Genomic DNA, 11458 nt, shown 5'->3' on the forward strand with positions numbered 1-11458 from the left:
ACAAATACAGAGAATCCTTGATTGACTTTTTTAATTTTCATAATATTTCTGTTGTTTTGTCAAACCTGGCTGTGAGTTTTAGTACTTGAAACGGGCAACGCAAACATCTTGCGTTTGCTGGACAGTGAGCCATTTTTTGGCTAGCTGAAGGTCTGCTTGTCTATCCACGTGTTTCTTCTGCACATCAGAGAACCCTTGGACTCAGTCCATAATATCTTTAGGTCTGATCTTATTCCCACTGAAATCCAAAGGAGTTCTGCCACTGACTCCCAGCTAAAAAGGGATCAAGCTCTCTTTAACTGTAGACAACAAAGAAGAACAGGTTGCACATTATTTTTGCTGCTAGTTATATTTTTCTAGTTCTAGGGTGTACGAGACACCGCTGTGAAGAAAAGCATCCCTGAAGTTAGCCCTGGAATACTGAAGAGCTGCCATTTCACACAGTCTCCATCTTCTTTTTTTCCCCTCTCCATCTCCTTCTGCAAACAAGAGAAGGTCGCATCTCACCCTGACAGGCTGGGAGGCACATGTTCAGCGAACTTCTGCACAGGAAGTGAATGTCCAGGTCATATTTATCCCTTTTCATGTGGTTCTTTTAATCCCCCAGATTGGGTTTCAGAAGAGTTTTACAGTTTCAGTTTTACAAAGCAAACCTTCCTTTAATGTTGGCATTTTAAAGAAAAAGCTTCAGTCAAAACATGTGTGTTTTACATCAGCCAGATGTGACATATGGAGAAGCGGGCCACAATGTGGCAGCCAGCTCTGCTCCGGCAGCCAGCTGGGCTGGGGCTGGACCTCAAATGGGAGCTACTGGTCCCAGTCTGGGATCAGCCTCCTGCTTTTCTCACCCAGAAGGAAACATTAAATGAAGTCCCTTATGTTGGAGAGCTTAGGTTAAAGAAGAACCGCAAACCTTAAGCTAAGGGGAAGTGAGAGGTGCAGAAGGCACACTATGACACACTATGGCCAGCACTGCTGTGGCAGGCAGTGGCTGCTCCAAAGCAAGACTCATCTCTCTGTGTTTTCCTCCTAGTGAGTATCACAATCCCTATCACATGCCGCTTCTAGAATCCCATTTTTTAAAATCTTTTGACTTGAAAAATAAGCAAAAATAACACATAACCTCTCCACAGAGCTGAGCACACAACCTTCCACCCACCCAGGTGGGGCAGGTCAACCTGGGAGCTTTCCTTATCATCATGGCCAGCTGTGACAGGGCACAGGCTTTGCTCCATCCAACCTCCAAACACCCTTTGTGGTAGCACGGGGCTGGAATTTGCACCTGAGCAATGGTTTCTAACAGCCACGGCTCTGCTGGAGCTGCCTCAGAGCAGCACCATGTGAGGGGGCTTCTTGCCTTTTTTAGCCAGCCCAGCAGGGTTGCTGTGCCACTGTGGGGCCTCGTTAGTGGTGAAGGACCCTGCTCTAATTGCCTGTGCAGCACCACCTGGACTCATCACCTGCACGGCTGTCCCACTAACAAAGGAGCACGAACTTCCCTCCCCCGGCCGCCATTTTGGGATTGCTAGAGGCCATCTTGGGGGCTGGTTGCAGGTCCTTGTTGGGGTTGCTGTGGCAGGGCTAGGGCAAAACTGAGACATCCTAGATCTGAAAAGCCTCTTTCTCAGCACGTGTAGCCTGCAGCCCACTATAGACGGCTTTTTATTTTTACTTATTTATTTATTTTTGGCTGGTTTTCTTCTGTCGGCTCCTCAGAGCTTTCCTCACAGAGGTCTCTGAGGGAGCACCTTCTGGAGGCAGCTGTGGAGAAACTTACTGGAGCTTCACTTCAGGACATCCTAAGGACAGAGTTCTGCAAATGCTCCTCCTGGTGTCCCAACAGGTCTGGGACAGAGAGCCGTGTTAGTGTGAGGAACCAGCTGGGTCGGCAGCCATTGGGCTCCTTGCAGAAGCAGCTCTGTGCTGTGCTCCTGGACCAGCAGCAGGTGAGTATTTACTCCATTTCCAAAACTCTATCTGTACTTAAGCGTGTTTACTTAATCAGCATGCTGTCGGGCAGGCTCTGAATGCTCAGTACATAACAGCCGTGGTCTTATGAGCTGATTCCATTAATTTTTTCCTTTAAGTTTTGTGTCAATCCAAGGTCACTGGCCTCCAGGCCTGGGCTCTCCATTGATCTCCTTGAGTGATATAAATAGGTTTTCAACAGAGTTGCCTGCTTTCCTGGCTGCAGCTAGATATAGATTTTGTCTTTACAGTGGCTAAATGGTATGGTCAGATGGCTTGTAGTAAATTTGGCAGGGGGTTAATTTAATGTTCTGGAGTCAGAGAGGCTGGAGGGAGTTGGGCTGGAACGTGTTACCTCTCTGGGGGTGAATATAAAGTTGAGATATTTTACAAGCTATCTTGTACAAGTAATCTTTTCAGAGTATCGTGCAAGTAGCCCATAGGGCTGGCTTATTGCTTGGGGTAGGCTATGTTGATGAAGATGTAGTTGGGCTGCTCTCTGGGCAGTGTTCTGGGCTGGGACAACTGTGCACCTTGTTTTTTTGCAAGCAGGTGAAATCTCAGAGCAGTGACAAGACTGATGTGAGCTGTATACACTGACTGGATTAGTGCAGGCTTTTTGGGGCTGTGCCAGGGCTGCACTGAGTCATGGTGGGCTGAAATGTATTGTAGAGAGCTTAGTGGGTACTTTGGTGGAAGCGTTTTGCTTTCAGAGTTGGTTGGATTTGTGTAGACATGCAGCAGTTTCTTACTCAAGCCGTGTGCTCCCATCCTTCTTTAGCTGAAAATGTATTGATAGATAAAATAGAGAAATAAGAACACGAGTATCAAGAACCTGATGTTATTTATCCTTCTTGGCTGTTCCTTTTCTCCCCATTCTGGATTTTTCTCCTGTTAATGTTGTTGCCATCAGGTTCTTCTCGGCACATTTTATAATGCCCTCTAACCGAAGTTGAGCTACTATGAGTGGTCAGGCTTTGTGAAGCTGTGTTCTGCAAGTACTTATTACTGGCAGCTTCTTCTTGATGTTGTTTGTATGCGTAGCTCTTTAGTGTCTTTGTAAATTGATCCTGAAAATAAGGAAAATGTTTATCTTGCTATTCTGTAGGTGTTATGTCATTAAAGCTAGAGCATCCACTGCAGGTAACTGGATTAACATCTGACCAAATTCCTGGATAAAATAATGTTCAATCGAATGTGAGAAAAACAAACAAATGCTGTCATAGGAAATAAAGTAACATGCAACAAACATTAACTCCCTCTTCAGACTGTTTGCTCCTTAGGCAGTAGGTAGAGAGCCATAGCATGACTAGCAGGCGTAGAAGAAGGGAAGGAGACTTTTCCCCATGCCTCCAGATTGAGATTTGCTCAGCTATGAGGAAGATCTAATGGATGTGGCAGAAATGTAGGATATACAGGATTAGTGCCTGGCTTTGCCACAGATTCTCTTTGTGACTGCCCATTTCATTCAATTTGCCTTGTTCTCCTATGCAACAATCCTACAATGCAGAGAGGTAATAGAATAAAATCCATCAGTAGCTGTGAGGCACTCAGCTGCTGTGGTCAGATAAGTACCACAGTGAAGGAAACTCCTCTAAGCATCTATTAAGGACAGCACTTCACAGGGCTATTGCCCCTTCTATCCAAGGTGCATGAAGCATTCCATCAGTGGTGCTTGTACTCCTTTGATACCCACGAGAGGCAACGCATTATAAATCCCATTTTACAGATGGGCGAACTGACTTTTCCCCGAGTCCCAGAGTGGTTCAGTGACAGAGCTGGGAATTGAACCATTAGACACTTTCCTCTTCATGACAGCTCTGTACAATCCCAGGACTCATTTATTTTCCCTATTAAAAAAAGAAGTAAACAAGTATTTTCTTTCTGGGACCCGCAGAGGACGGGGGATTGGGGGAAAAATGGAAGTAAAATTAAAAATAAAATGACATAAATCCCCCTTGGCCCCGAGTTGTCCAGTCTCCTTTACATTCACACTTCTCTTTGTTATGTTTCCTTGAAGTTGAACCTCCCTAGAGAAGGGAACCTCAGAGTTTCTAGTGCTGGGGAAGAAATGCTTCAAGAAAAAGAAAAATAATCGCAGCTGCAATGTTAAAAATAAGAAGCTAATCAAAGGCAGCCCATGTGGGCGCCACTTTCATCTCTCATCTTCAAAGAGGTGCAAACAAACATTGTCGGCGTGCCAAGCAGCAGCCTCGGCGGCTGACGATCCCATTACTCCTCCAGCGTCCACCCTCCCTTTGCATGCTGCTGAGCCTGTAGGCATAGGACTCCAGGATCACTGCCAAGGTGGGAACTTCTAGTCACTAGAGGGGAGGTCGCATATGGAATTCCTCTTGGATCCGAATTATTGCATAACAAACATGAATTTGCCCTATAGATCAATGCTTGTACTACTGCCTTTAGATCTTTTCCAGTGACAATAATAGCAGCATCTTTTACTACCAAAGGTGTAGGGAAAGCCTCTAGATCAGAGACTGTGTCCTGGATGCTTTTTTTCCCCAAAGATTCAGTTGTTTTTCTTTTTTATTAAATGATATCAAGGCTCTGATGAAATCCAGATACGCTTATTGCAGTGGAAGAGTGTGGATTAGTAGTTAAAGTGGTGTTGCTTGGGAAGTTTGCAGTTCTCCTTGCAACACTCTTGAGAACTTGCCTGGAAGTCAGTACATCTAAGTCTTTGTGCCTCAGCATACTCTGCTTGAAGTCAGTCATGGCTGTGCCTGCGCACACTAATACAGTACCATGTAATGATAAGCTAGCTAGCTGTAAACAAGCCAGTTAAGTTACCAAAGCCAACAAATAATGTAATGCTCTGCCCAGGCTAATGTAACTTCACGGTAACTACTATAGCATTGCTCCTTCTTCCTTAATTAGAGCATTCAAAGAAATCTTGGGTGTCTGTGTGTATTATATAGGGTAATCTGTGTTGTGCTATCTCAGGTAATGTGCCAAAGGACAAAAGTTAAAGGGACTGAATTCTGTTGTGATTTTCAGGGAGTGCATAAAGGGTGAAAAACAAGAATTTGTTCTGTTCGTGCTGCCCTACCTCGTTCAAGGCACAGGAGAAGCTTTGCTCAGAGGCACCGGTCTGCTACAGGAAGAAAGTGTCACTTCATGAGTGATATGTTGGATGAAGATGGAAGAGACCCGTGAAACTCCTGCATTCTGCCACTGGTCTTCTGAGAATTCTTGGGCTACTTCACCAACTGCAAGACTGATGTTTTAGGTAAGTGGCTTTAAAAGCCATATATTATAATAACTAGGTATTATTTCTAAGGTCTAAAGTGTGCCTTGACTTTAGCCAGAACCTTGGCAAAGAAGATGCCTTCACCACCTTGTACCTGTCTGGGTCTTTCCTGCTCTGTTAACCTCCTGAGCAGCGTTACAGTAGCTGCAAGAACAGTTTGCTGGTGTAGTCATCCACTCACAGAAGCTCTGTACTGTGTTCACAAGGAAAGACTGGGAGATGGAGGGGAGGAAGTAGATTGGATCCAGCTCATCGTAATGAGGAAAGCCTGTCCCAGCCAGGGATGGATTCAATTAGGAGGCCGGAGAAATATGGATGAGATGGGGAGGGCACCAGGACATCTGGGGCTGCCATTGCTAGCAAGAATAAAGGTGCTTTGCATAAGAACAGGATACAATCATAAGAGAAGAGAAATCTGCTCCCAAGTAGCTCTGATTTCCCCCTCCCTTCTACAGTGCGCAACAAGGTACAGATTAGACCATTACACCCAGGGGAAGCCACAGAGTCGCACTCTTTTTCATGGACAGTAGCAGGAAATCGGTGGATTGGAACCAAATGGGAGGTCTGACTCAAAACAGATGTGACCCCAGGGAGATCAGAAATGCAGAGATGTTTTTGCTCTGACATATCCTCCAGTGTTGAGGGTGGGGGAAGGCAGAGGGTGGCAGCAGTTGATGAGATGCTGCTGGATTACATCATGCTGGTAACAGGCTGGCTGGGTGTCAGAGCTGGGTTTCAGCAGCCGGATAGTAGGCTGTTCTGCTGTTTCACAGTTACAACCACTAACTTGTCCCAAATTTGGCTGTCTCATCACCTGCTGAAGCAGGAAGACTTTGAGCTGGGACCTTCATTGTACAGCCACACTCATTGAGTTAGCCATGTGCTTAGGCTACAGCCTATCTTGTGATTAAGCGCTGCTGGCTAAAGGTGCACTCTATTTTCATTCTGAGTCTTAGTTTAGTCGTCTATGAAAGTTAAAACATAGAATGATGGTAACCTGTGTTGTGAAGTCCATTTTAGGTATCAAAACCTGAAACACAACTCATTATGGCTGCATAGTGCTCTCCTATGCCTAATTCTGACCTCGTTCTTAACAATATCTTGTCTTCAGGCCTCAGGAGACAGTGTTGAGTGTGCAGTTGATCTGGGTGGGCATCTTCCTTGAAGTCCTAGTAGTGCAGTCCTGTAATTAGATGAGGTGTTTTCCTTTTATTTATTTTTTTAAGTTTACATGAAAAAGGCAAATTCTGACAGCCATGTTCTACAAGAGAAGTTTGAAGTTATGTCACTGTAAAGGTTCTGACGTCAAGTCCATACAGAGTGACCCAATGTATTCATTCATTCCAGATCTCATGATTATAAAAGCCTGGTGTGAGAGGTTTTTTTGCTTATTTGATTCTGGTAATAATGAAATGACGGGAAATCAGTTTCTCCCCTGGCACTTTCTCTCTTCCTTCATACTCTCGAAGCAAGGAGTCCAGAATTAACTTTTGCTAGCATTACATTCTTTGAGGCTTCGAAGACAATGATCAGTGTCTCCTTTATTTTGTGCCGGGCCACAGGATGTTTATAACAGGTGAAATCCCTTTCCCAACTGTTTGCTACCACTGCCTTAGGTAGAACAGTTACTTGGCAAGTTATCTTGGGTGGGAAAGAGCACAAAGGAGATCAGTATGTTTCACAAGGAAGCCATGGAACTTTCTCATGGTCTGATACCAGCATGGGCTGAATTTTTAAAGGACTGTCTCCCCTTACCATGTGGATACTGTTGCCAGCTTTTACCTGTTAGTTGTGAGCATTTGTGGGGTGAAGCTGTTGCTCTTCTGCTGTTCGTACAGAGCTTGCTCTTGTGGTCAATATCCACTGAAATCCATCACTGTTTTTCTGCTGACTTTTGTTGTCTTTGGTACAGACAAGAGGTCTCTACTTAATCTAGAAAATAATTCTGTCTTTTTGCATGTCCCCATCAGCTATAAAGGCTGGCAAATCAATAAGGGCTTATCAGGAGGAGTTTCATTCTCGACTGTGCCATCTAAACGTGAGACAGATGAAGGACATGCTCTACTTTCTTGACTGGATGGTTTTATGCTGTTCTAGCATGGTGCAAATGTGAAGCTTATAGGGAGGGATAGGGCATACTGTAATTGTGTGAATTAGGAAGAAGCCTCCGACTGCCTGCAGAATGTCTCTGGCATCAGAATGAACCTAGATAGCATCCAGGAGGAGCACGAGATGCAGTGAATATGGACCTAATGATACAACAGGAGCATATTGCTGAAGCCCCTGTCAGCACTCTCATGGTTTACAACTGTATCTGACCCCTTCTGGGGATGGAGGGTGAGTTTCTGGTTTACATTAAGCCAGATGAGATGCAGTGTTGACAGGACTCAGAAAGGTTTGCAGAAGAGTTTTGTTAGCTGGCCACCCCAAGCAGTAACAGACCATGCATGGGAGACTGTAGTCAAATGGGTACCTTACAAAGCAGGCCAAGGAAGCAGCTTCTCATCTGATGAAGCAGAATTTCCTCCTCCCCCTTTCCCAGGCTCTTCAATGAATATAGCCCACAGAACTGAAATAGCTGTGAAAGAAAAAGCTGGATTTCATTCTGCTGCTGGTGTCTGCATGGTATTTAGCATAGGATGTTCTTTGCATGCTATGAAGGGGAGGTTAGAAAGTTCCCAACTTGGTGTCTTGGTCACAAGCTGAATGAGTTCACAGGCATGAGCATCATAGGCATTTCTGTGTTTGCAAGAGGGGAAAGCTATCCCAGTGCATCAGTGGAACAGTAAGAAATCCTGCATGTTTGTAAATATTGTTTCCTAGCTGGAAGATGTAGTGGGACAGCAGAGCGTGGTCTCTGGAAACATATCCCATGTTCTTAGCTCACCTTGCAGTCACCCTGCAGAATGCTTGATAAGGATTACCTGCAAAAGAGAGGAAGCTTCTCCAGGCTGGGTCTGGCTATTTCCTAAGAAACACATGAAAATAATCTGAGCACTTGGATGTTGTCTTGCCCTTTGTTCCTAATATCCTGGTGGAATTTAAACTACACTGGGAATAGCGGAGTTCTGTGAAAGTCTTTCAGGCCGGTGAAGGAGAAAGGTCTGAAGTTGAGAGAAGACTAAATCTGCAAGACACAGCTGTAGCTTCAGAAAAAAAAAAGTTTTATTTTCCTGAAGAAAATGAAAATTGGTTCCTTGGTGAGTCACTTTCCTACCAGCTTGCATAACCTTTGCTTGGAAACTAAACAGAATTGACCAATTGGTGATTTATGACAATTTCCTTTGGCGCATCGTCTTCCAGTGTGTTTGCACCATTGCCATGGCAGTGAAGGAACTGTTTATTCGTCCAGCTACCTCTGCACATCCTGGCCTGCCACTGGATACAGAGGTAGATCTGACTCAGAATGGCAAGGAGAGCTGCTCAGTACTCAGGAACTTGCAGGTCACGTCATCTTTTTTCCTGTTCTTCCGTGTCTTGCATATTGTTTAAAACCAAGAAGGAGAAGCCTTGCAGAATCACAGTTCACATTTGCAAAGCTGCTTTTAGCTGAGGGTCTTGAGGGCATTTTGAAACTCAGCCTTGCACTGTTTATCAACAGATAATGTGCCAAAGTATGAAGTCATGCAGATACTCTGAAGATTTTTACCTTTAAAAAGCAAATTTTGGGACCTGTTAATATAAGGCACAAAGCACCACAGATATATTGAGAATAAAGTCCCAGTGCTAGAGTATGAGATTCTTACAGTATTGGTATGGTGTCCTGCCATTCCTGCTTTGGACAGAGACTGTGACCGTGCTGAATTGGACCCATTGTGCTCAACCTGGATTTGAGATGTTTGTGACGAGTCTCCTGAGGTTGTGGTTCTGTATCCATACAGGTTTTCCAAGCTTATTCATGCCTGTATTCTGCACTTGTATTTGTGCCACTAGAATGCTTGTGTGACTCCTAGGTAAAGCAGGACAGTTACATAAGCTGAAGTAAAGGGCATTTTGGAGAGTAGGGTTATTTCTGATGTGCCTGTTGGTGTTGTAGTATTTTGACACAGCTGGGGCAGTAGCAGGAGGCATTTGATGAAGAACATGCTCACATTTTGTCATGGCTGGAATGTATTCAGTAAAACTGCCTTGTGGAGCTCAGTGAGATGTGGGCTGTGAGTGTACCTGGTGAGCAGCATGTGGTAACTCAGAGTGGACAGAGCGAGCAACTAAATAGTGAGGTAGGAAATTTGTGTCAGAACCAGCAGTGCCAAGGCCAGATATCCAAGATCAGCAACTAAATATATTCTCCATATTGCTTACATTTACTTGCATGGTTCTTTACTTAGTGTATGAATGTGCCTTCCTATGTTCTAGCCAATGGGCAGGGCCAGTGTCCGTAAGCCAGTCCTGCTCATTTCTTGCTTGAAGATACATAGATCTTCTTTCATCTCTTCACAAAGCTATCGTGAAAGTTTCTGGGTTTCTTTAGCCCATATGGTCTGAGCGTGATGTATTTATGCACAGCCAGCCATTGTTAAATGAGCAGCACAAGCTCAAGAGAGTGAAAAAGGGTATGAGAAATTGGAACTGCTTTGAAGGCAGTAGATGGAGTGAGCTACAAAGCCAGGAATGTTCATTCTCCAAAACAAGAGATCTCATCCTTTTCTGTAATGTGGGATTGAAGTAGGAGAGGGGTGTGAAATGGTAAACACTAATGAGACTGAAATTCAAGACTCGCTTTTGAATTCCTGCATGCAAGCGTGTGTAAGGTAGTGTATGATAACAGCAGAATCTGTATATGTTTAGGAGCTTCAGTTTTGAGACTTAATCTGTTTTTGCAAGACCTTGTGCACCTAAAAACAACAGCCTCTATTCAACAGTTTTCACTTGATCCATTGGAGTCAAACTCTTGGATACCCTGAATTTACACACATGGTTCCATACATACTATGGTTCCTGACACTATTTTCATGACATGCTTGGGATCAAAATTAAGTTTTTCTTACATGCTGGGGTCCAGGTTCTCCTATGAGCCAGCAACTACTGTTGCAGCAGTGATTAAATAGTTGACTATTCCCTTCCACAATATATTAACACTATGAATGGATTACTGGGAACAAGAAGTTCAGAATAAGTTGCTCAGTGGTTCCCAGAAGTTCCAGCAGATGCGAGTTTTAGAGCAGAATGGGTTAATTCAGGGTTTCTCAGCCGGAATTGACTGATAGCCAGAGTACTGGAATAATGGTGTCAAAAAGCAAGCAGAGCTGAGACGCTCCTTTAAATAGGCAGACCAGGCATCCTTGGGGAAGAGCTGATTATAGGGTCAGATAATTCAGTCTTCATGTTAATTCTTCTCTTTGGAGCCAAGGAACAAGTCTGTTAAACTGTTTGCCCAATACTTTGGGGCCAGCAGTTATAATTACACATATTCTAATACATATCCATACCCTTGATGACTCACTGATGCAAATCTGACTCCTTCCAGAGAGGTTTTGCAGCAGAGGTGGCGGAGGAGGAGACAATCTAATCTGTGGGTTTGAACCCCAGGCTGAGATTTCTGCTCTTTCACTTCTCCTTGTGATTGTGATGGACGTCAGTGGGGAGCCTGGATTTTACTTCTGGTTTAGCTGTAGCTCTTCAGTGAGATCTGACCAAAGTTCTTTGCTGAGACAGTGTAATTGGGACATAAGTGAATTCCAGTCAGTTCGGGAAACACATCCTTTCAGTTCCTGAAAACATGCTATTATTAATTAAAGAGCACAAATACTAAGGGGGCCGCACGCCTTTCGTTCGTTGGTCTCAGACTTGTGTCTCTCTATTCGTCTCTTCTTGCTAAATTTTTCAGTGTTTTTAACATCAGACTGATGTTACGTATAATTACTAACTTTGCACCAAAATTATATTTGACATGGCTTGTGTGGGAAATTAGAGCATTTCAGAGACTACAAATTCACCTGGGAAGATGAGCCAGGCAAGACAAGGCAGCGCAGAGTGGAAGTAATTTGAATATTACATGTGCCCTCCTGAAAATGCCAAAATCATTTAAATTGCTAGAAAGGATATTTTCCCTAATTAACTGTGTGTGCTGGAGGGTTCATAATAATGCACTGGATCTGGAAGAATGGACCGGCTGAGTAGAAGCTGCCTGTGCACAGGGGCAGCGAGGAAGTAGCAGCAGGAAGGAGGAGTACCCCCTTCCCTCTTTGGGAGCATGAAGGTATTTATCCCTGAGGCTGTCTG

At 44.3% G+C, this 11458-nt stretch overlaps 1 long non-coding RNA gene across 1 annotated transcript; it reads left to right on the forward strand.

Moving 5' to 3' along the window:
- The first annotated feature begins 1531 nt into the window (after positions 1-1531).
- LOC140261212 (uncharacterized) lies at positions 1532-11034 on the forward strand. The gene is made up of 3 exons (XR_011905676.1): positions 1532-1946; positions 4984-5215; positions 7207-11034. It is a non-coding gene; the product is annotated as an uncharacterized lncRNA (long non-coding RNA).
- Positions 11035-11458: the final 424 nt, after the last annotated feature.

Source organism: Excalfactoria chinensis, chromosome 20, assembly GCF_039878825.1.
Source record: "Excalfactoria chinensis isolate bCotChi1 chromosome 20, bCotChi1.hap2, whole genome shotgun sequence".
Lineage (NCBI taxonomy): Eukaryota > Metazoa > Chordata > Aves > Galliformes > Phasianidae > Excalfactoria > Excalfactoria chinensis.